Source organism: Hirundo rustica, chromosome 8 (assembly GCF_015227805.2).
Source record: "Hirundo rustica isolate bHirRus1 chromosome 8, bHirRus1.pri.v3, whole genome shotgun sequence".
NCBI lineage: Eukaryota > Metazoa > Chordata > Aves > Passeriformes > Hirundinidae > Hirundo > Hirundo rustica.
The window spans coordinates 8,736,398-8,757,964 of NC_053457.1; the positions used below are offsets into that span (position 1 = coordinate 8,736,398).

The 21,567-nt window shown below is 39.9% G+C and overlaps 1 protein-coding gene across 5 annotated transcripts in view; it reads right to left on the minus strand.

The window, feature by feature from the left end:
* The window catches only part of GRID1 (glutamate ionotropic receptor delta type subunit 1), a 539,944-nt gene that overhangs the window by 374,888 nt on the left and 143,489 nt on the right, over positions 1-21,567 (minus strand). The window contains exon 1 of one of the 5 annotated variants that reach the window (XM_040071279.1): positions 4,236-4,359. The exons of the other annotated variants lie outside the window; for them this stretch is intronic. The gene's annotated coding sequence lies outside the window, so the exon portion shown is untranslated. Of the gene's footprint in view, positions 1-4,235; positions 4,360-21,567 lie in introns of those variants that run through there. 5 annotated transcript variants of the gene reach the window in all.

The following is a 21,567-nucleotide window of genomic DNA, read 5'->3' on the forward strand; positions in this document are numbered from 1 at the left end:
TCCCCTACAGCAAATAGCTCTTCATCACTGCAAAAGGTATAGCCCAGCCCCACAGCAAAGGGACACCAGACATGTCAAACCCTAAAAAGCTTTGGCATGCTCTCAAACTAGAAACAGCACACAAAAAAAATCACAATTCATCTTTCTGAATAAATAGTGGCAGGAAAGGAGAAACGGCACACTATCCCCCACAGTCACAATGGCACAACAAGCTCTCAGGAAAAAAAAAGGCATCACCCAGGAGACAGATTAAAAAGAATCCATAAAATGTGATGAAGAGTAAAATTGGAACAGTAGAAGAGAAGATGAAAGCAATACATTCACATAACCTTAATTACTGAGTTTGGGGGCTTGCCTCACCCTCCCCCTCCCCCTATCTGCATTTGCTTAGTCTCATGGAATTCAAACTATCACTTTCTTTAAATATTCTTTTAAACACAGTCCTGGAAGCGGCATTCAGATTAATTTTCATCATTAAGAACATGACATGCGCAATGCAAATTGCTAAAGCTGCCCCATTTTGCACCAGGAAACTGGAGTACAGACTGGGACCTGGGGGCTGATTATCAGGGGGTAGAGTCACTCTCCTTCACTTCCTCAGTCTGCAAAACATACAAATGCTTGTCTGCAAAGTGGAAGCCCTCTGTGGGAAACACCAAAACAAAATCACCAGCACCATCTCCCATAATCACTTACACAGCTGGCATTCACCCTGTTCCTGAAAGAGTTGAGAGATGCTTAAGTTTTGTCAAAGAAGAGATGAAAATATGTTTCTCCCATCTCAGGGAAGTGCCCTGCATCTTTCACCGACTGCTGTCTGATGGAGCAGTGCTGTCATAATCATCCCTTGTACGTCATGAACAGTGAGAACGATGATATTTTCATCTATCCTTAATAAAATAATAAAAAATCCAACTATAAATAGCTTTATTCAAATGAGAAGCATTTCCAATCCCTTAAATGCATCTCAGTGGTAGTTCACACTTATCCTCCATCCCCCAACTTCAGTCCATAAAAACCCCCTCCTTTAAAAAAAAAGATGAATTAATTCCCATGCTTTATCTATACCAGCAAGTAATTTAAGACAGTGTGAGGAGATGCTGCACTGTGAGCAGTGAAGCAGCTGGTGCTGATCACCAAGTGCTCCCAGAATGGGATTACAGGGCTTTACTTGGGACTAGCACTGATCCAGTGCTGTGGGCTAACTGCCCCTTATCAGCTTTGGGAGCGCTCCTGGAGAGCATCTTACTGAAGTTAATTGGAAAAAGCCTGCTTTGTGAAGTCTGAAATTGCTTCATGACACAAACCAAAAGCTACTGACTGTAGCAGAGACTGATTTCAAAATTAACCTAGTGATTTAAACTCACATCTACACACACACTTAAGTCCCTGTTGTGATAGCAATTTTTTTTTTTTTTTTTTTGTGAAGGCCCCCCCAAGAAAATGTGCAGAGTATCTCCACCTGCATTAGTACAAGAAATAATCTCACAGCTTTCACCTGTGCTGAGAAGTACAGAGGTAGTTACAACAGGGGTGCTGCTTTTACAGCCCCTCACACACTTCACCTGGCTCTCCACTGCACTATCAATTTCTCACCTTCCAAAGCATAAAGTCAGTCCAAGATGAACTTGAAAAAAGCTATTACATCAAGAGCTCAAACTTCTTTGGAAGTATATTACTATCAGTCTTTGCACCACCAAAATCAGCTTCCATGTAGGCTTCAGCCTTTAAGATCTCTACAGTTTGCTACAAGGCTAAAACAATAAGCTTACATCTTCAGCTTAAAACTACAAAATATACTCAGTCCTAAAAGTACTAAGACCGTTATGGATAAACCTTAAAAAAATTAGCAAGAGCTTCTCGATCAATGTAGATATACAGCTGACTCATTAATTGTAAGAAGAAAAAGTCTGATGAAATTACATTAAAAAATAAGATTTAACTTTGAATTTTAATTAAAAATTATTAATTTTAAAATTACTTGGCACAGCATGTAGGAAAAACAAAATACTTGTTTATTCAAGTGTGTTATGCCTCAGCTTCTGGACGAGACACAGCTACTGGTAGCTCAAACCTCTGGTGCTGAAGTATACCCAAAAACCCATTGTTAATATACTGCCCTACACTGTGGAATGCTGGGTGATACCTGATGCTGAAATTTTGCATAAATCCACCAGGGAAGATGTTAAGCCATAAAAAACAAAAGTAGAGAAGTGAAGAGAGAAAGCAGAGATCTCTAACACACCTTATAGTGTTTGAACAATTGCATCCTCCCCACATCCTTACTTGAGGGCAGTGAGAAGAAATCCCTAGGTCAGACTGGGTTTCAACAAGCTGAGTTTGTTTCTCCTTATTTTAGGGCTAGAGGAGAGACCTCACTTTCTGCTCTGGGTGTGAAGTGGAAACGGATTTCTTTATTGGGAGTTGAAGGCTTGGCTAGAGTCCCTAAGGGCAGCCTGCACCCCACTCACCACTGATTTAATTATTCTCCTTTTTCCCTTCCCAGAGCTACTTAAGGCTGGATTTCAATGGCAGTAAATTTGTCCAACAGGAAAAAAAAAATACTTCCTAAAAGGCAGCTACAGTAACTGCCCCTGAGAATTACAAACATCACTCTCCTTCCACCCTTCAGGAGAGATGTGTTTTTGGGAGGTAAAACAACCCATTCTACCACATCAGAGACAGGTAACAGCAGTACAAACTCTCCCATTAGGAGTGGCACTCCAGATGAGAGCTTTCAGAGCTGACAGTGACAAAAGCTTATGGTTGATAAATCAATACTGCATATGAATAGTAAGAAATAAAGTAATCAATGGATTACAATTATGTATGTACCCCATCAAGACAGGAATCAGCCATTCAAAGTGGGAGCTAAAATGAAAATCTCTGTCTAGATGAGCTAGTGTGATCAACAGTAATCCTTCACAGCTGGACACGTGCGCACTACAGCACTTCAGAGCTCAAAAAATACAATCTAAGAGTTAATTTACACACTGAGCTGCCTTTTAGCTGATAGATATCTCACAGTTTTTGCAGCCTCTGAAATAAATCCTTGTAATTCAAAGTACGCCACTAGCATTCACAAAAGGTGACACGGTCCCCCCAAGCAAAAGCAAACTATACCCCTGAAGTTATTCAGAAGCCTCTGCAATAAATTAATGCAAAGAAACTCCCGTTTACTAACAACTAGCAATTAAAGCCCCAGAGCATACACCTTGTTTCATTTCAAACCCTTGTAATTTGTATGAGAAAAGTCACTAGAAGAGGCAGAATAAAATGAAGTATCTGTTAAAATGTGAGAGAGCCGTACCTAATTAGAAACCACAATAAGATTCAGCTGGTGCTTTAAAAATATTTGGTCTTAGTTTCCTAATACCAGAGCTTAGCAGCTGCCCAGCCAAGCTTTTCCAACCAACCTCCTAACTATAAATCCTCTAGTTTTCCAAAGGGAATGCTGTTACAGAAAGAGAACCTTGACTATCAACGTACTGTCCTCCCATTCTTATTTGGTTCTTACATTCATAGCACAATTAAGAGGTCAGTTTTGCTCCCTACCTTTTACATCCACTTTTCACAGGTGCAAAGGGTTTCATTGAACAAGCAGAAAAGAATACTGGGTGTAATATCTACCACCCAGCACAAAAACACATCAATCCAGAGTAATTTCTAGTATGCGCCATTCAAAATCTGCCTCATCTGCTAGCTGTCCATAAAACACACAAAATCTTGATCTCAGTCTAGTTTAATAACAATTAAGAGCCAATGCAAAAGCCAAGCTGCATTAAATCAATCTATAGGAAATCTAGTGGACTCACTTTAAAACACTACATGTAATTATTGGACATGCAATAGAATTGCCTTCTTGGAGGCACAACAGCTGCCTGCCTGTCCATGGTTTCCAGACAGACAGCCAACACATCTAAACAGCCGGGTAAGGTGTGGGAAAGCCCCAAGGGGACTAAGGTCTGAAACACGAATAAATTTTTATCAGTCTTCTAATTTAGGCTTAACTCTTTCCAGCCCAGATACTTTCTACACATCAATCTTCTCACTCTGAGACAGCCCTGGAAAGGACGTATGCCTTATCTAGCACACAAACACAAACCAAGCCTCCTAACATATACAAAAATACATGCTCACAAAAAGCAAAAGTGACCCAAAATAGAGCACGTAAGTAAGCCTTATTTGTTACCCACAGAGAAGAGCTATTGACTCCTAAAACAAAGACATCTGACCTGTGAGCTGTTTTTTGAAGGAACAAAGGCAGGCAGACCTTCAGCACACAGCCACCTCTCTGGAGCACCCCAAGCGTTCTGCTGCAACAGGGCCAGCACCAGCCCAGCTGATGCAAATTAATTCCCTTCCCCAGGTGCTGCCAATTCCCTTCCCCTTCTCCCTCTCCTCGCTGCTTGATGAGCCCACACCTGTTCTGCACGTGGAGTTCTCTGCCAAGCACCAACTGCCCTCCCTCCCTCCCTTCCGGACCCATCTATGGCAGGGGTAAAGCTGCCAGAAATCCTGTAACAAAACACCGCTGGATTCAAGGTGTGGGCAAAAAGAATTTAACCCTGGGCTTGACCCGGCCGCCGCTGCAGTCAGTGGGAACTCTCCCGGTTGATTTCAGTGCAGCAAGGTCAATTTTCCTGCTGGGGAGCTGCAATATTCCACAGTGTTCACAAAGGAGAGTGTCAGGAGAAAATAGGCAGGTTTCCGTCCTACGGTGATGGGAGCGATCAGTCTTTGCACTATCAGACAGAGAGTTAAACCAGAAGAACTGCTGTCAATGCAAAAATCTCTCAACGGAAGAAAAGATCTTTCTTTAGCCCAAAGAGCTGAGTATCTGCATCTTTAAGAGAGGCAGAACTGCAGAAGTTTTGCTTCTCACCTTGCTAAAGCTTGGTCAAAGCTATTTTTTCCTTCAAGAAGTCATTTTCTCCTTAGTCACTGAATCAAAATAATGTACAGAAACACAATAACCACTCATTTACTTTATTGCATTCCTATAAAATTTCTATACAATATTTCTGGTGGTTTTCCCAAACATCATTTTTTTCCTTAATTTTTAAAGATTTAATGGAACTTTCACAAAGACATGGAAGTACCTGCACAAGATGAAAGTCTTGATAAATCAATGATGCCAAACAAACACAGGCAATTTTTTGCCCTCCACATCTGAAAGCTCAGATTCTTGAGTTTGTCTGATTCAATAAACATAATCCATTAGATGATGGAGAAAATTAATCCCGCTACATCAAGTAATATAAAAAATTCATTTAAAATGCTGGATTTAATCTCAAAAAATGGCCCTTTTCCAGGAGGAAGTAGTAAAAATTAGCACTATTTGCTTTAGCACAATAGATACTTCATCTGGGTATGCTGCTTGGAGATATGTAGCTAGATTTTATTCTAACTCTGAAAATTGAAACCTGTACTGCTCTGTCTCCTTATTGGCACAAACTAACATACCCGTAAGCATCCATAATTTAGTAATTGTGTCAAGAGATTCTGAAAATAATAAGAGAAAATAATAAATGTTTTATTTAATAAATATTAAATATATGGGTAAAAGTTTGCTTCATGCGGAGTGAGCTTGAGAAAGAAATGATGCAGTGGCTGCATCCATCAGCCTAGGGAGACATCCAAAGCTCCAGGTATGACGAGAGTGTAATTTCTTCTTCACTCTGTAGATATGTAAGTAAAGCCACAGTTCTCTGACTAAAGAAGTTCTGCATCTTTGAACCAGACAACACTGCTAAAGCCCTTGTTTATATAAGCACTGCTCTTCCCATTTCATAGAAGAAAATTTGTATTAAGACTAAGGAAAAAAAAAAAAAAACACATAAAAAATAGACATGGCTTCAAAGGGGCCAAACTCAAAAATATAGGCTAAAGAGGAGCAAGGAGGGTTAGAGTAAGGAAAAGTGAGTCAGGGCAATGAAGAATGAAACCTGGTTCCCACCTGTGACCCCACTATAAGCGACTAGACTAACTCCTTTAGAAACTTCTGTTGGGTGTTCTTCTTTCCTTCTCTGTAGGAAAATTATCTGCTCTCTGAAGGTACAAGAAGGTCAATTAATTTACATTTGTTAAATGTGCTGGGGCATTTGTATTGCAGTGCCGCAAAATTGGAAGCTTTATAAGAAACTTTGATGCAGTCATGACAATTATGCTGTTTTATTAGTACTATATAACATTTATTCAAGGTAGAGTATAAATCCCTCATGGTATAATTTAAAAACTCTCCCTGATCCTAAAAGCTCACTGTCTAAAACCTTGATCCAACACACATTTAGAACATGCATTCTACAGCCTGCACCAACATCCACAAAAAGAGAATGAAAATCACAGAATCACAGAATAATGAGGTTGGAAGAGACCTCTAAGATCATCAAGTCCAACCTATGCCTTAACACCTCAACTAGACTATAGCACTAAGTGCCATGTCCAGTCTTTTTTTAAACACATCCAGAGATGGTGACTCCACCACCTCCCTGGGAAGACAATTCCAGTGCTTTATTATTCTTTCAGTGAAAAATTTTTTCCTAATATCTAACCTGTACCTTCCCTGACGTAGCTTGAGACTGTGTCCCCTTGTTCTGTCAGTTGCTGCCCGGTGGAAGAGACCAACCCCCACCTGTCTACAACCTCCCTTCAGGAAGTTGTAGAGAGTAATAAGGTCACCTCTAAGCCTCCTCTTCTCCAGGCTAAACAACCCCAGCTCCTTCAAACGTTCCTCATAGGGCTTGTGTTCCAAGCCCCTCACCAGCCTCGTTGCCCTCCTCTGGACACGCTCAAGCACCTCAATGTCCTTCCTAAACTGAGGGGCCCAGAACTGGACACAGTACTCAAGATGTGGTCTCACCAGAGCCGAGTACAGGGGAAGAATGACCTCCCTACTCCTGCTGGTCACACAATTCCTAATGCAGGCCAGGATGCCATTGGCCTTCTTGGCCACCAAGGCACATTGCTGGCTCATATCCAACCGGCTGTCGACCAGCACCCCCAGGTCCCTTTCCGCCTGAACACTGTCCAGCCACACTGTCCCCAGCCTGTAACGCTGTAGGGGATTTTTGTGGCCAAAATGCAGAACTCGACACTTAGACTTATTAAACTTCATGCTGTTGGACTCTGCCCATTCATCCAACCGATCTAGGTCTCTCTGCAGAGCCCTCCTCCCTTCCAATGGACCAACACAAGCTCCCAGCTTAGTGTCGTCTGCAAATATCTCACTTTCCTCCTTTCACTGACCTTTCTCTTTCTTCACCTGAACTTCAGCAGAATCAATATCTTGTAAAATCAGAGCCAGTTCTCAGAACCACATATTTCATTGCTCAGACAACAATAACATGTTTACATAAATCATTATAATTTTTCACCATAATAAATGCTTAAAATGAATTCTTCACAGACAGTGTTACTTTTTAAGAACAATTTATGTAAATCATATAAAATGTCAAACAAAAATATATTTAAGACTTGAAATTGTACTGCATGCATATCAGGCATCTGGACCCTAGCAACTGGAGTATTGCCTGCTCTGCCTGATATTCATCGGTATCTGTGCTCCACAAAGATCCAAGACAGCGAATACACTCCCTAGATTTGAGGCAGTAAGATAAAGGAGTGGTAGAAAGAAGAAGAAAACTATACTTGAAATTGTATGGGTCATATCACTGCGACAAACACCCTTTACCCCTCCCACCTGTTCCCTCCTACACCTGAATAACCTCTTCCTCCTCTCCCAAGGAGTGTACACAGGAACACTCCTCAGCTCCTGCCATCATCATCTCCAGGTGACATGGGGAGTGCCCATCATTATCCATCTGAAACACTTTATACGAGTAGTTTATTTGACAGACCTGGTATGAAACATCCTTAATGGCAAAGTTTCTATTTTAAAGACTGTCTTCTAATAAGCAGGAGAACCTTAGGTAATTCAAGTTTACTTTGGCACTCACTACATTGACGGTGTAGTGCCCTTAGGGGTCTGAGGACTAAGAATGCAAGATTAAACACAAGCCATAACAGCTTGGTTTCCATGAATGCCATCAAAACCTCTAAATTTGCAGACTGTTTTAAAATGCACCCTCCTTTCTAGCTGCAAATAGCAAAGTCCTGATGTGGTTGCCAAGAAACTGGTACTTGCAATTCACAGAGTTCACGTTTGAGAGATATTTGCACTCACAAACATTTACAAAAGCAAAACTGAAGCAAACCAGAAAATGTGGTATAAGTTCCTCTTATGATCTCTCAGTATCACCGTAAAACAAAGCACACATCCCAACCCTCCCATCTTCAGATTACTATGCTCTCAAAGAAATGGACTTTGTTCCAACATGGAATTGCCTCCCCATGTTCTCTGCCACACCCGGCCTCGATGGGTCTCACTGACATCTCCTCATGAATTATAGCACGGCTGCTGGGGTCCTCACCAACATCAAGCTCTTCTAACTCGTTGTCCCATTTTGTGGATTACTGCACTTGTTCACTGATTAAATCCAGAGTTAATCATGATTATTGTGCTGTAAAGCATCATGGGAGACATGACATGAAAAGTACTAAAAAATGCAGTTGAATTTGATTACGCTGTATCTTCTCAAACCCATTTATATGTTAAAGGCTGTCTTTTATTACATCCACTATTATGTTCCAGTCTCAATCCCATTTTCCTATGCCGGTTTTAATTATTAATATTGTTGTTTGCAACCAGAGATTTGACAAGGTTAGGCCCTATTAGTGCTAGGCCCTGTACAGCATAAAACAAATGGCATTTCCCAGAAAAGATAATTCACAAGGTGGAACAGTCAATAAAATACAAGAAAGACAAGATGAAACAACTGCTTGAGACAAACAAATAGAAAGCTGGAAGGAAACCCACGGCTAAATGACAAACTATCCATCTACCTGTTTTAAAGAAAATTGTTCACTGCTTTTTAAATTCCCCCCAAATATATATATTCACCACCTTCAGTCATGCAATGCTAGTTTATTTTACATATTAATTCATTTCGGGGGATTAAGAATGAATAAAATGTAGAGTCAGAAAAGTTACATGTAGTTCTGAAAATTCAAATCTAAAGATTTAAGATTTCTGTAATTCACCGGGACACTGCTACATTTATAGTACTGCAATGAGTAGATGAGTAGAATCTCATCGCAACAGAATACGTTTTATACCATGATAGTTTTCTGTTGTTGGGGTTCCATAGATAAATACTTCACAAAAGGACATCCTAAGATGCTCTTTGACAGTTCAACTGTTCTGAAGGTACTCTGTAGTTTACTAGGTGATCCTTTACTGTACTTACTCAAACAGATGTGCTTCATTCACTTCACCTCCTCTTTTTTATATTTTTTTTCCAATTTTTCATTTCTTTTCAATTTTGTCCAGTAGTGGTGTCATTGTAGAGGTATGAAAATGAAGAAAACTGTTACTAAGCCAGCAAGGTAAATGTCTGTGAAGTACAAATGGCAAAACTGTGAAAATCTTTTCAGGAATGAACAGCAACTCAGAAAGGCTACAAGGCTCCAGAAATGGTGTCATATACTAAAGTCTTCCCAAGGTGCTTTTCAACACAGCCTCTAAAGGATGGGATCAGATGGACTTTCTTCCCTATGAACAAAAAGCTTCTCCAAGAGGAGCAGATATCAATAAAGACTGCTGCATATCCAACATTAGATGATGAAATTTCCTTTCCAATACTCATTTGCAAAGAAAGAAAGACCAAGACTTGGTATAGCAAACCAAGTAACATAGCCAGGGTTTTAGAAACTATCCAAGTATAAATTACATTTTGCCTTTACGAAATGTTACTTTGTTTAACAGAGAAGAAAAAAAGGACTTAGGGTAAAGTCAGGTGCATGGCACAACTTAGGCCTACTTCAGTTGCATCAACTCTACCAGTTCTTGTATCCTGAATCCATACATAACAAACAATTCTTACTTAATAAAGCCCCTATTTTTAAAGAATTTTTTTCCTTCTTCCATTTACATTTGTTTGTCACCAGCAGCACATTTCATTTACAAAAAAAAAAAATCTAACTATAACTGCACAAAGTTGACAGTAGAGGAAAAGGAAAAGGGCAGAATAGTAGGTGGTAATTTTAAAAGCATAAAACCCCATTCTTTCTTATCTGATTAGTCCTGTCCATCTTCATGAATTAAGGTTGAATACTCATGGCATTATCCTATTTGTAATCTCCAAACGTACAGGGCTTTAAGACCAGCCCCTCAAGATATCAGTGACAGGCAAGATTCTATCCTGCTGAGGAAGGATTATTGTCTTCCTGTTTCAGAAAGAAGTGAGGGGGAATCATGAAATAATTTAACATTGCCTGTCTCTACAAGTCACTCTGACTCCCCTTGTTTTAATTTCTGTTGTTATTAAGGCTTTCATCTAAAGTGTATCAGCAGAAACAGCAGAATAGAAATATAAACTGCTGCTGGAACAGGCTGATGCTAGTCATGACTGATGACTTGGATTCATCACTTTTTAGTCACTAGACAAAGGAAGGTGAAGGAATGGGAGGAAATTGTACTGTATTAATTAGAGATCCAGGTTTATTAGCAAAGGCTGTTTCTATGCAGTCTAAAAGAGCACTCTGTACCACAAATCAAGAAAATATGCACATATGCAAAACAAGCAAGAAATTTTTCCATAACTTTTTATATAAATATATGAAGTACAGTAATAAAGCAGGGAGAGATAATTGTATTACTGATTTAACTACTCAGTAGCTATGCCAAGAATGAAGTCAGTTTATTAGATAACTGCTCACACTGGAGTAGCATCCAAATTTCTTCTGTATCATAGAATGTATTCTTTTAAATGATCAAGGTCACTCTTTAAACAGAATTTTTCTCCCTCTAGTTGTGCCTCTATCAGACTTCAAAGAATATAAAAGGAAATATGATTTTATTCAGGAGTTCCTTAAATACTGTCAAATTTGTCACTGTTCACCAGACATTTGACAAAGTGAATCAGCAACTGGCCTGGCCAAAGAAAGCTGAGTCACTGCTTCTGATCCAACAGCAATGTCCCACATCACATTCAGAATACACATCAGTGTGTTGTTTACCAACCTAAAAGGAGAATAAGTTATTGCCCTGAGTCACAGAGGGAAGGGAAAAAACACAGAAATGAAGATGAATGTCTGGAGCCCAGCGCAACCGGAAACGATAAACAAAACCCTGACACACAGAGAAGGCAGGAATTGAGTGGCAGGAAAAGACAAATACTGCTATAGATTCAGATGTCTTTCTCTGATAACAACCACAAAGATTAGTGTTTGCTGCCGGCTAAATCACCAAGAAAAATCTCCTACTGTCCCGTACTTCAGCCTGGATTATTAGATTGTATTGAACTGTATAATTAGGTTACCACCAAATTAAATACAGCAAAAGTTCAACTGTACTTCATACAAATATAAATATGCTAAATTAAAGGGTTTTCTCACTGCAAATCAATAGTGATATAATCATGCATCTCTTTAACATTGAAGATGACATGTTTCCTTTCCATTTAAAAACTGTAGATTTGCCATTATTAAAGAATCAAATAAAAAAAAAAAATTGAACATTTCAGAGCCAGGGAAGAAGGAGCAGCTCAGCTCTAGTTCTAGCAGACAGAAACTCACCGCCAAGAAAATGAACTGAGGAAGGAGGGTGTTTCCAGCATACCAACTAAAAAATATAATCAGGAAGAGGATTTAAAGCATGCTTGTTCTGAATGATTCATGAAACATAATTTCTGCTCTTGCCTGGGTAATTAGAAGGCTTTCAACTCCAGTTCAGAGACTCGGTTTGGGGCATTTTTTATTCTCAAAACTATTCAGCTAGAAGAGTTTTTCTTCCTTTCAAACGCTGACATCAAGGCAAGAGATACAGAAATGAAAAACATGCTTTTTATCAATTAATAAGAGTCCAAGATTTTAAGTTCCCCAATACCAGTAAAGGGACAAGAAAAACCCAGATCACTTCAGGATGAGTTTATGAGGAAGCATCCTAAACTAAACTCCATGATACTCTTGGTTCGGAAGGAAACATACGAAAAAGGCAAACAATATGTCATTTTAAAGAACAGCTATAGGACAAAGCAAATCACGTTCACTCACAAACTTTTTTTTTTTTAGTCTGATTTTAGTAAAAATCATAAAGCAAACAAAGCATGATCAAAACTTTACTGCTGACTCTGCTTAATTACAGAACTATTTGAAAATTCATGGCAATTCTCAGCACAGAAGTCTGATCTGAGTGCCTAGTGCTTGCAGACTCAACAAACACCGGGCTTATGAGACAGATCTGTTATTTTTGTGCTCTGTGACGGGCTAACTTATTAATTTGCATGTTGCATTTTGTGTTAATGAATGTCTTACATAGGATAATGCACAAAAATTCTAATATAGGATGAGGAGCTTTCAGACCTAACATTGCCAGTGGAGCTCAGAAAAACAGAAAGCTGATAACAAAATGAATGTCACAGATCTGTTGACGAAGCGTGAAAAAGCTTCCTGAATGAACTCAGTCTCTCGGGAGAGCAAGGAAATACTTCTTCATACAACATCAGAAGGCCTGTCTTAGCTGTAACTCTTCCCCAGGTTCTTTATTTTATTAAGTTTTTGTTGCTAGAGACTGTGTAAGTCCTTTTTTCATAAGGCATCCACTAGTGGTTCCTTCCCAATTTCAGACTAATATTTTTTTTTTAATTCTGTAAGTCTGGCTTTAAGAAGTTCCCTCATTTATTGGTGTTACAATAAGTATTTGTAGTGCTAAATAGCTCTAAAACATAAGTAAACTTTTCACGAAGGTTTTATGTTTTGTAAAAGGTGCACTGCTTTATTTTACATGGACTGCTGAGCAACAGTCACAGCTTTACCCTTTTACATGGTCTGGATTAAAAAATGACAGGAACATGCAATATCCTATATTCTCATCAATCATTTCAGCCATACGCTCATAGATCATTTTTCCATCACTTCCATAGGATTTTGGACTCCAGAAAGATTATCCATAACAACATGCAAGGGGAAGAAGATTTGTCCATTCTCTAACCCTTTAAAATAATTATTTCATTTGTTCTAAAACAAGGGGGTCTGCAAATCCTCTTTCCTGGAGCCTTTAGCGAACTGAGGTAAGGAGAGAGGGGTTCAAAATAACGTCCAATTCTAAGTTATTTCAAGTAAGAGAGGCACTAGATGTTACACGACTTTAATTCCTGGCTCCAGAGTACCCCTTTATTAACACTTTGCTCCTTGGAATTTGTGTATCTGTTTGTGTGTGCGTGTGTCTGAGCACACACAGAGCCTTCTGGCCAGCCCACATTCAGATGGGTTACATGAAGGTGATTAATGACACTCTCTCAAAACTTTGATGGTTTCTGCTACAGTGGCAGAAGAAACAGATAATTTTAGGCAACAAAGTATAACAATCAAGATTTAATGAAAGGTAGAAAACTCATCAATATGTTTATTTGAGAACACTATTGTTGACCTCAGCAAAAGCACATCAGTGACAGGCATAATGCACACTTTCTCTAGAACTCAGCAACTGAGACTGTTTTTAAAGTAATAATGACAAACTTATTTTGCTGATTCAAAACAATAAACGAGAAGTATCAAGCTTTCATCCTCCCCTGCCCTTCTAGCTGCGTTTCTAGATATGACAGGATGCAGCCACTGTACAATATTCATTCCCTATGTAACAGCAATAAAGCAGTCAGAGCTGTTTCAAGGCTGCAAAGCCTTAATGGTCATGGGTACCTCGAGGTGCATTTTTATGACTGTCTTCCCCTGGCTCTGGGCACTGAACAGACACGAACTGTGGTGCTGTCCAGGGCCAGCAAACTTTGCCTTCAGTTTACAGCAGGAGAACTGCAGGGCCCAGAGAATATATCCTGACCAATATTACACATCCAGGCGTCTGTGGCAGAGCTGGGAGATTCTGGTTGAACCATCAAGTTCATGAACTTAACAAATTAAGAAGACAGAACGCAAAAGCATGTTTTCTGACGCCACAAAATGTGGTAGGTTTACACACTAGGGGATGTTTCAACAACACACTGCAGCGCAGTGGGTAACCCTGAAGCTATCCTTACATTAGTTAGATTGGGAATATGAAACCAACTTCCCATAAAGCTCAGTACTCCTGGATCTAACCTACAGAGATGAGAGGCAGAGCAGTCTGGACGGCACTGAAATTCATTCTGCCATAGAAATTGCTCTCAGTGTCTCAGACAATACAATTTGTTTAAACCCAACCAAGCAGGCTCTGCTGCAATCTCAAATAAACTTTGGGGGTAGCCTTCCAGCCTGGGACACGGGAAACCAAGTTGTTACTTTCTGCTCTGTATCACACATCTTCCGGCTTAGGAAAGCCAGAGTCTACCTTGCGTTTCAGTTCCCCAGCTTTAAAATAAGGATACTTTTTTGCTAAGGATAGGATTTTTCTGCCTCAGAGGCAAATTGAAACACATCATAAAAATTCAGGGAGCATTGTAAGCATCTCAGAAAAATACTGCTTTGTTTTTTCCACAAATTTCTCCAACTCCAACATTCTCCTCAGTGAAAGACAACTTACCGCTGAACATTAAATCCTTACATTCACTGTTATTAATCTTCTGCATTCTAAATGTAAATATATTCAATTAAACTTACACTGGATCTCTCTTTGCGAATAATCTCTCATTTATTTTTCATATAAACAAACCTGAAGGTGGTCTTTCCCTCAAGTTACTTATCTGTGGGTTACACTGGCATATGATAATACTTCCTAGTTACAAAGGTTTAGCCTCGCTGACAAAATTGCCAGCAACATTCTGTGTAAAACAAATCCCAAAAAGCAAACCAAAAGAAACCACACCGTGATTTATAGAAAAAAAGGGTAGAACAACTGTCCTGTAATAAGTACAACAATTCTAATCCATAGTTGCACTGAACTGATAGCCTTAATAAATGACTAGAGATCCCTCAGCCTGTGACCTTCCTCAAGTAAGGTCTCGACATTCACTTGCCCTCTGCGATGTGTCAGAGCACTGATTAGCTCTCTTTGCTTCCTATCAACTACAGGGGAATGTGCCACCCTTCTTTTCCAAAGACTTCCTTTGAATTACTCTCTGGAGACTCATTTCTCTCCCCCAGTACTAGCAGGAATGTCTACACTATTCCTTTTGGCTCATAAAATTATCACCTCCACTGATGTGTCTCTTCCACTGTGTCAGTGCATTCATTAGGCAGCACATCTCCAAATTCCACGACAACAGCATGCTGATCCAGACAACTTTTGGAAAACAGACTGTCTCTTCTAACCCTCATAACAAAGCCATCAAGGAGGACAGAGACAGATATTGGAAAACAAATCCTGAAAGGCGCCTCTGTTATCATAGCCAGTGAAACATATATAGGGCACAATTAATAAATCAATCAGTAAATGAAGAGGTAAATAAAGAGTAACTCAGAAACTCAATATGGAAAACGAGAACCAAAGAATGTCCTTTTCAAATCTGTACCCCATGGACTTTACCAGGTTCCAGGGGGATAAAAACCTTAATATTTATAAATATTCATAAAGCCTTTGTGGTACTTCCTTAGAAATGCTCTTCATTTAAGCATTAAATGATAAGAAAGGCACAAGCAGGAAGAATTTGATTCTGATATATTTAAATGAATCTGCAATTAATTACTGTATAAAAACTGTGTGAAGATTCTGTGACTTTTCATTATTTAACTTCATATATTCTTTCATCCTTTATGATTGCATTGAGGTGAATATTTCCCTTTCTGCAGCAAATCCTTACCCTTGGGATTACACATTTGCACAATAAATATAGGATTATCTTCACCTACAGGAAATGAGGAGATAATCTTTGCTGCATACTCCATAAATGACATTTTAATGTTAATACAGTCTTTTTCCCACTGAGGCATGGAGAAAACAACAGCAATTACCGTCCTTTCCATTTTTTTTTCCCAGTTATGGTCAACTTTTGGAAAAACCAAACGAAGTCGCAGCCTAACCTGGTGGAAAGATCTTTGCAGGCAGAAGAGCTCTCTAAGAGCTTGTACTGGGGGAGCTTCAAACTCCTAGTGGGAATGATTTTTGAAGTTGATGAGCACAGGAGCCAAATAACCTGATCATGTTTGCCTGGCTGAGTGAGTCCACACGCACTGACTACCAGTGATTGCACTATATTGAACCCACCTAGCATCTTTGGGGGGATTCCTAATCCGCAGAGAAGACAAAGAGCACGGTAGCACCATTTGAACAATGGCCAGACAATATTGATTTAACCAATGAACATCTGCAATTTGAAATTCTCTGTCTTCATAGAGATGGGTCGATTATTTATTAACTTGGGTGACACCTAACCAAAGCAAAACCAAAATACACTCCTGTCCTAAAACCCTGTGAGGAAGGCAAACAAAGAGTGATTCAACTCTGTGATTCAAATCTCTTCTCTCTCTGATCTGTGTCGAGAAATGAGCACCTCACCCTCTAGAACTGACATGGCTTGTGAAATCTGCAGCCTTTAAAATACTCAAAATTTAATTTGACAAGGTCTCGAGCAACCTCATCTTCACTGGCCCTGCTCTGAGTAAGGGGACTGACAACAGAATCTCCAGAAATTCTTTCAAGACTAAATTATCTTCTGATTCCTTTTACACCTCTTAGAATTAACTCTTCACGTGGTTATCTCATCTTAACCAAAGCATTTCACTTAAAGTTACCACTTGAAAACGCAACCACAGGCCTTATTATTCAAGGTTTCCTTTCTTACATCTCTATTTCTATTTCTTTTAAAATAACAAAGTGACCGGGGCTGAAATGTTTCAAATTACCACTACTCACTAATACCAAGAGAAAGAAATTTCTTAGGGCTAATTTAATGCACTTCTGAATCCTGTAATTTATTTTGATTTCGTATTCTCTCTTCCTTTCGAGGCTCTCTGCCAAGGAAGTTAAAGAGGGTCTTTCTGGCTAGATTTCCAATATTCTTCACAATTTTTTTGTTTTGCTTGGGGTTTTTTTGGAGGGTTGGGGTAGGGTTGGAGTCTACAAACATAGGTGGATTCATGGCACAGGGCCAAGCTGCAGTCATTAGTGAGGATTAAGCCATGTGAAGGTTGTATTAAAGTAGAGAAAACAGAGAAAATAAACACCTCTTACTGTGGTAAAGTATACTTTGAGAACAAGGATGTAGGTTTCTTCTTCTAGGCCAGATACAGGAAACAATATTTCCTAAGAAAGAAATATTTGTTTCTTCAAGAGTGATCTTGTAGAGAGAGATCTTCAGACGTTCAGGAGGAAACCCAGAGAGTTTTACCTTCATGGCTGCAACCTTGTACTAAGCAATACTCAAGGTATAAATTTTAGGCCATTTTTAAAGACTGGGCAGAATGGGATCTCAGCCCAAAACCAGGGGCATTATGAACTAAAGTAACCTCCTTATCACCATCACCTTTTGGGCAATGAATCCTGCAGCCTGGTCCCTGGGACACCCGCGAGAGCATGTGCGCTCTGGAGCCAAGGCTGCCTGCCCCAGAGGGTCCCTGCCAGAGCATTATGGGCTGGGCAGCAGCAGCTGCCTGCCCACTCTCATAAGTGCCAGGCAGGCACAGACAGACACACAGACACGGCAAGGGCGCCGCTCAAACCTCACTTTCCATGTCTAAGGTTGTCCTGGAGCGCACATCATCTACAGCCGAGCAATGATCCATAAAGGGAGGGCAAGACCAAGCACTACAGCTGCTTTAGAGCGGCAGCTAAGGAGGGATGTAAACCTCCCCGCAGAAAGACAACAGCTTTCATTCTGAGCATCAAGAAGGCATCTGATATTCTGTGTCTACAACTGCGTGTCTTCTGGTCTGTTTGCTGGCCAGGGAAACTCTTCAGAGTCAGTCACTGTCCATCATAGAAAGCATATTAACCTATGAAATTCAATTACATGCCACTGGCCCACAGAAAATTTACAGGTGCTCCATTCAGCCTCCACAGGAGGAGCTACAGAAACAGTGTGATCAGCTTTTTTTATATTGGGTTCAAGTCTTCTTTCCTAATACTGGATTAAAGGCGGCAGTTTTTCAGTAAAAGAAAAAAATAGAAAAAAAGACACAAACCAACAGAGAATTTCAACAGTAATTATCTGACCTCGCTTGTCACAGTATCAGATGCTGGGATACTAAGCTCTCTGAAAATGCTGATTCTCAGTAACGTGCCTTAAAGCGGAAAGGGAGCTGTCACGAATCCTCATCTTTGTTTACTGAAAGTAAGAGACCAAATTTACAATTAGAACATGTCTAAGAAGGTGGATTATCAGCCGCCTAAATCTCCTGATCCAACCAAGGCTACTCCTATTATCACCTTGCTGCTCAAAACAAGAGAGATAAATGGGAAGGACAGATCTCTCAAGCTCACATTTAGCTCAGAATATATTAAAAAAAAGGAATGAAGGTGGTTACTTTTATGTTGTTTTTCCTAGAGAGGGAAATTTCTACTGATTATATGCCCGAGTGAGCAGTAAATGCTCTTCATAGGGTGAAACACTGTCTTAGGCAAAAAATACTCCTGGTGATACCTGCACTCCTTTGGTTTTGAAATTGCCCAAACCATCCAAAGTAAATTGCTTTAATACTAATGCATTCTCTACATCCCATGTACCAATGAATATAAACAGAGGAAAAACTTGGTGCAGAAAGGGAAATACAACATAAGGAAGAAGAGTCGTTAGAACAAGGGAACTTACAACTGCTCTCTGAATGAACGAATTACATGATGAACTTTTTCCTTTTGCTCTGTCTATCCTGAAAAGATGATAAAACACCTTCTTTATTTTTTTGAGGCCGAGTAGAAGACAGTTAAAGGACGGTTCAATGACATCTCCTTTTCAAAGGCATAAGTAGCAATACCACGTTCTATAAGAATTAAACATTTCAAAAAAATATTTAGAATAGTTAATTGTAAGTTGCGGTTAAAAAAGAATGATCACTTTAAAAAGTGAACTCTCAGTAGCATCCTGTATTTGTCAAACACTGTTCTTCCAGTCCTTGATATTGATTAGTATTCCACTTGAAGGAGGAGATAATGAAGTAGATTATTTTTTCTGCAGTGCACCTGACACAATCAGAAAAGCTGATGCAGAGTATTTTCCTACTTTCCAATTCGTCTGCCCCACCTATTTTCTTTTCTTTGAAGGCCACGGGGGAGAACGAATGGGAATTAAATTAAGACATTCCAGAAAATAACTGAGAATGAGGTGCATTTAAATTCTACACAAGACACAGGAGGCATGACTGGTATACAGCAAAATTCAGATGTCGTGCCCTTTGCTAACTATGAAAATACAGAGTGTTAAAGTTAGTTAAATGGCTTTTTAAGGTTTGCTAGTCAGTGTAAATACTAATATAGTAAGGCAGATGTTCCAGCAAAATAACATCTTTCTCACTTGTGAGGTATTTTTCTTCTGACTACATACGCACACACAAAATCTCAGCCTGTTCATGTATCAAAGACGCCAGAATAAGCAGGTAAGTAACAGTGATTGTTAATTTATTCACAGAACAAAAAGCAGACAACAACCTTATGCACTTCTTTAGCTGGAAAGTACCTGGGGCTGGATGACAAGGAGAACCCTTGGTAACCTGCAGGACCACACAGCCTTGAAGAGGCTCAGCCTACAAATCCTTCTTTTATGCTCCTATTTATGTAGCTGCTGTCCAGCCAAGTGCTATTACACGGCCATGCACTCCTGGCTTCCCAAAACACTTGTTTATCTGGCCAGCTGCAGAGTAAAATAAGCAGCTTTGGCACCTGTAACAAGAGCCCACCACACTCCCACAGCCCATTCTCCCTTGCAGCAGGGCAACAGGAGTGAGATGAGCACAGCAGGACCCTTGCAGGGGCACAGGTGCACTCAGAGAAACAAACAGAACACACTGGTGTGGAGAGCATAAACCAGGAATGTGGCAGACGGAAAATGCAAAGGATTAAAATGCACCGTAGACAGCAAAACAGTCAAGGGAACATTCACTTCTTTGTATCTCTAAGCCTTCCTAATGAGCCCAACTCTGAGCTTTGTTGACCTCAGCCCTAGAGCAGAGGATAAATTTGTATGCCAGTGACTGTAGCTGCTTGACTGCCAAATAAGACAGGACTCCTTGGGAAAGGGAGCAGAATCCCTGCTGCCCAGCACGCATTTATGGGAACACAAACCAGAAATACAGAAATGTATTTGCATTTATTTCTTGACCAGTTTACATGTCTTTTGATGAGCTTGCAGAGCCACTATACTCCTGTGTTGGCTCTAGAACCTAGCATTTTTGATCTGTCTGAATAACAAATTGCTAAATACTGATTAGGTGGTCACAGGCTTTGAGTCAGCCATGGTGAGAACGGCCCTTTCATCACAGGCCTTGCTTTGCTATATTAGCACAAGTACCTGCTGTGTGCTCTTCATTCTTAAATTTGTGCGGTTCTAGGGATTTCTCAAATGTTCTCCCACACTTGGGATGTTTGAGTTTCAAATAGAGAAGATAACCCTTCTTTAGAATTCCCTTGAGCATTTAAAAGCACTCTCCTGGCACTATTACAAGGTAAGTCTTATTTAAGCATATTTTTAGGCTGCTAGATGTACAAAAGACACCTTTATTTGGTAGGTATTCTGCTTCTAAACACGCTGTTTGATGTACACTGTGACACACCAGCTTTTCAAACCAGCACGTGGCACTTGTGTTTACCAGGATTTGAAAACACAACCCATGAGAACAAACGCCTGCCCTGAGAGTAGCTGCTTTCCGGTCCTAGGAAATAACTGAGAAGAGCATTTGCATGTCAAGGTTTAGGAAAAAATAGTTCTCGAGCCTGAACTAGAGCATACAGTGTTACTCCCACATTAGTGTGGTGCTCAGCCCTGATTCTTTTCTTCCCACAGCAGGCTCCCACAGAGTCCACTAAATCAGCAATGCTGCAAGGAGCTGGACAGCTCCTTCCAGGCAAGGCTCGAGATAGACTGAGAGAATTCTCCCTTCCAGAGCTCTCTCCAGGTCTCATCCACGTCTCACATGATACACAGCGACTAGGAGGTAAAAGTCAAGAATATCCAGTCTGAGCAGGGGGTTTGCCATGCCCAAGAACCACCTGTGATTCCTCTCCCCAGCCTCTGCTCACAACTCAGCTTTTCTCCTGGGCTGCTCTGACCTTCGTCCCTTTGAGGGAAGTTGAATTTCAGAAGATTTTTTTTTTAGGTTTGGGAATTTTTAAAGTGAACTTTGATATTGTTGAGAATTGATTTAATAATCCCATTTACCAAAGACTGACCAATTAACAATAGTTAACAAGACGTATTATGAAGATGGATTCCTTCTTCTCCCTGTATAAAATGCAAGTGTATTATTTTATCTTTTTACAAAACAGTTCTCAAAATCATGTGCTACATGGACAGGGTAAAGGCATAAAAGGATTTCTATTTACCTGGCATTCCAAATAAATCTCAACATACTGGAGCTGCTTAGCTATAAATAACCAACTCCCACAAACCTTTTTTCCTTTTGTTATCTTCAAACAATGCCCAATTGTCT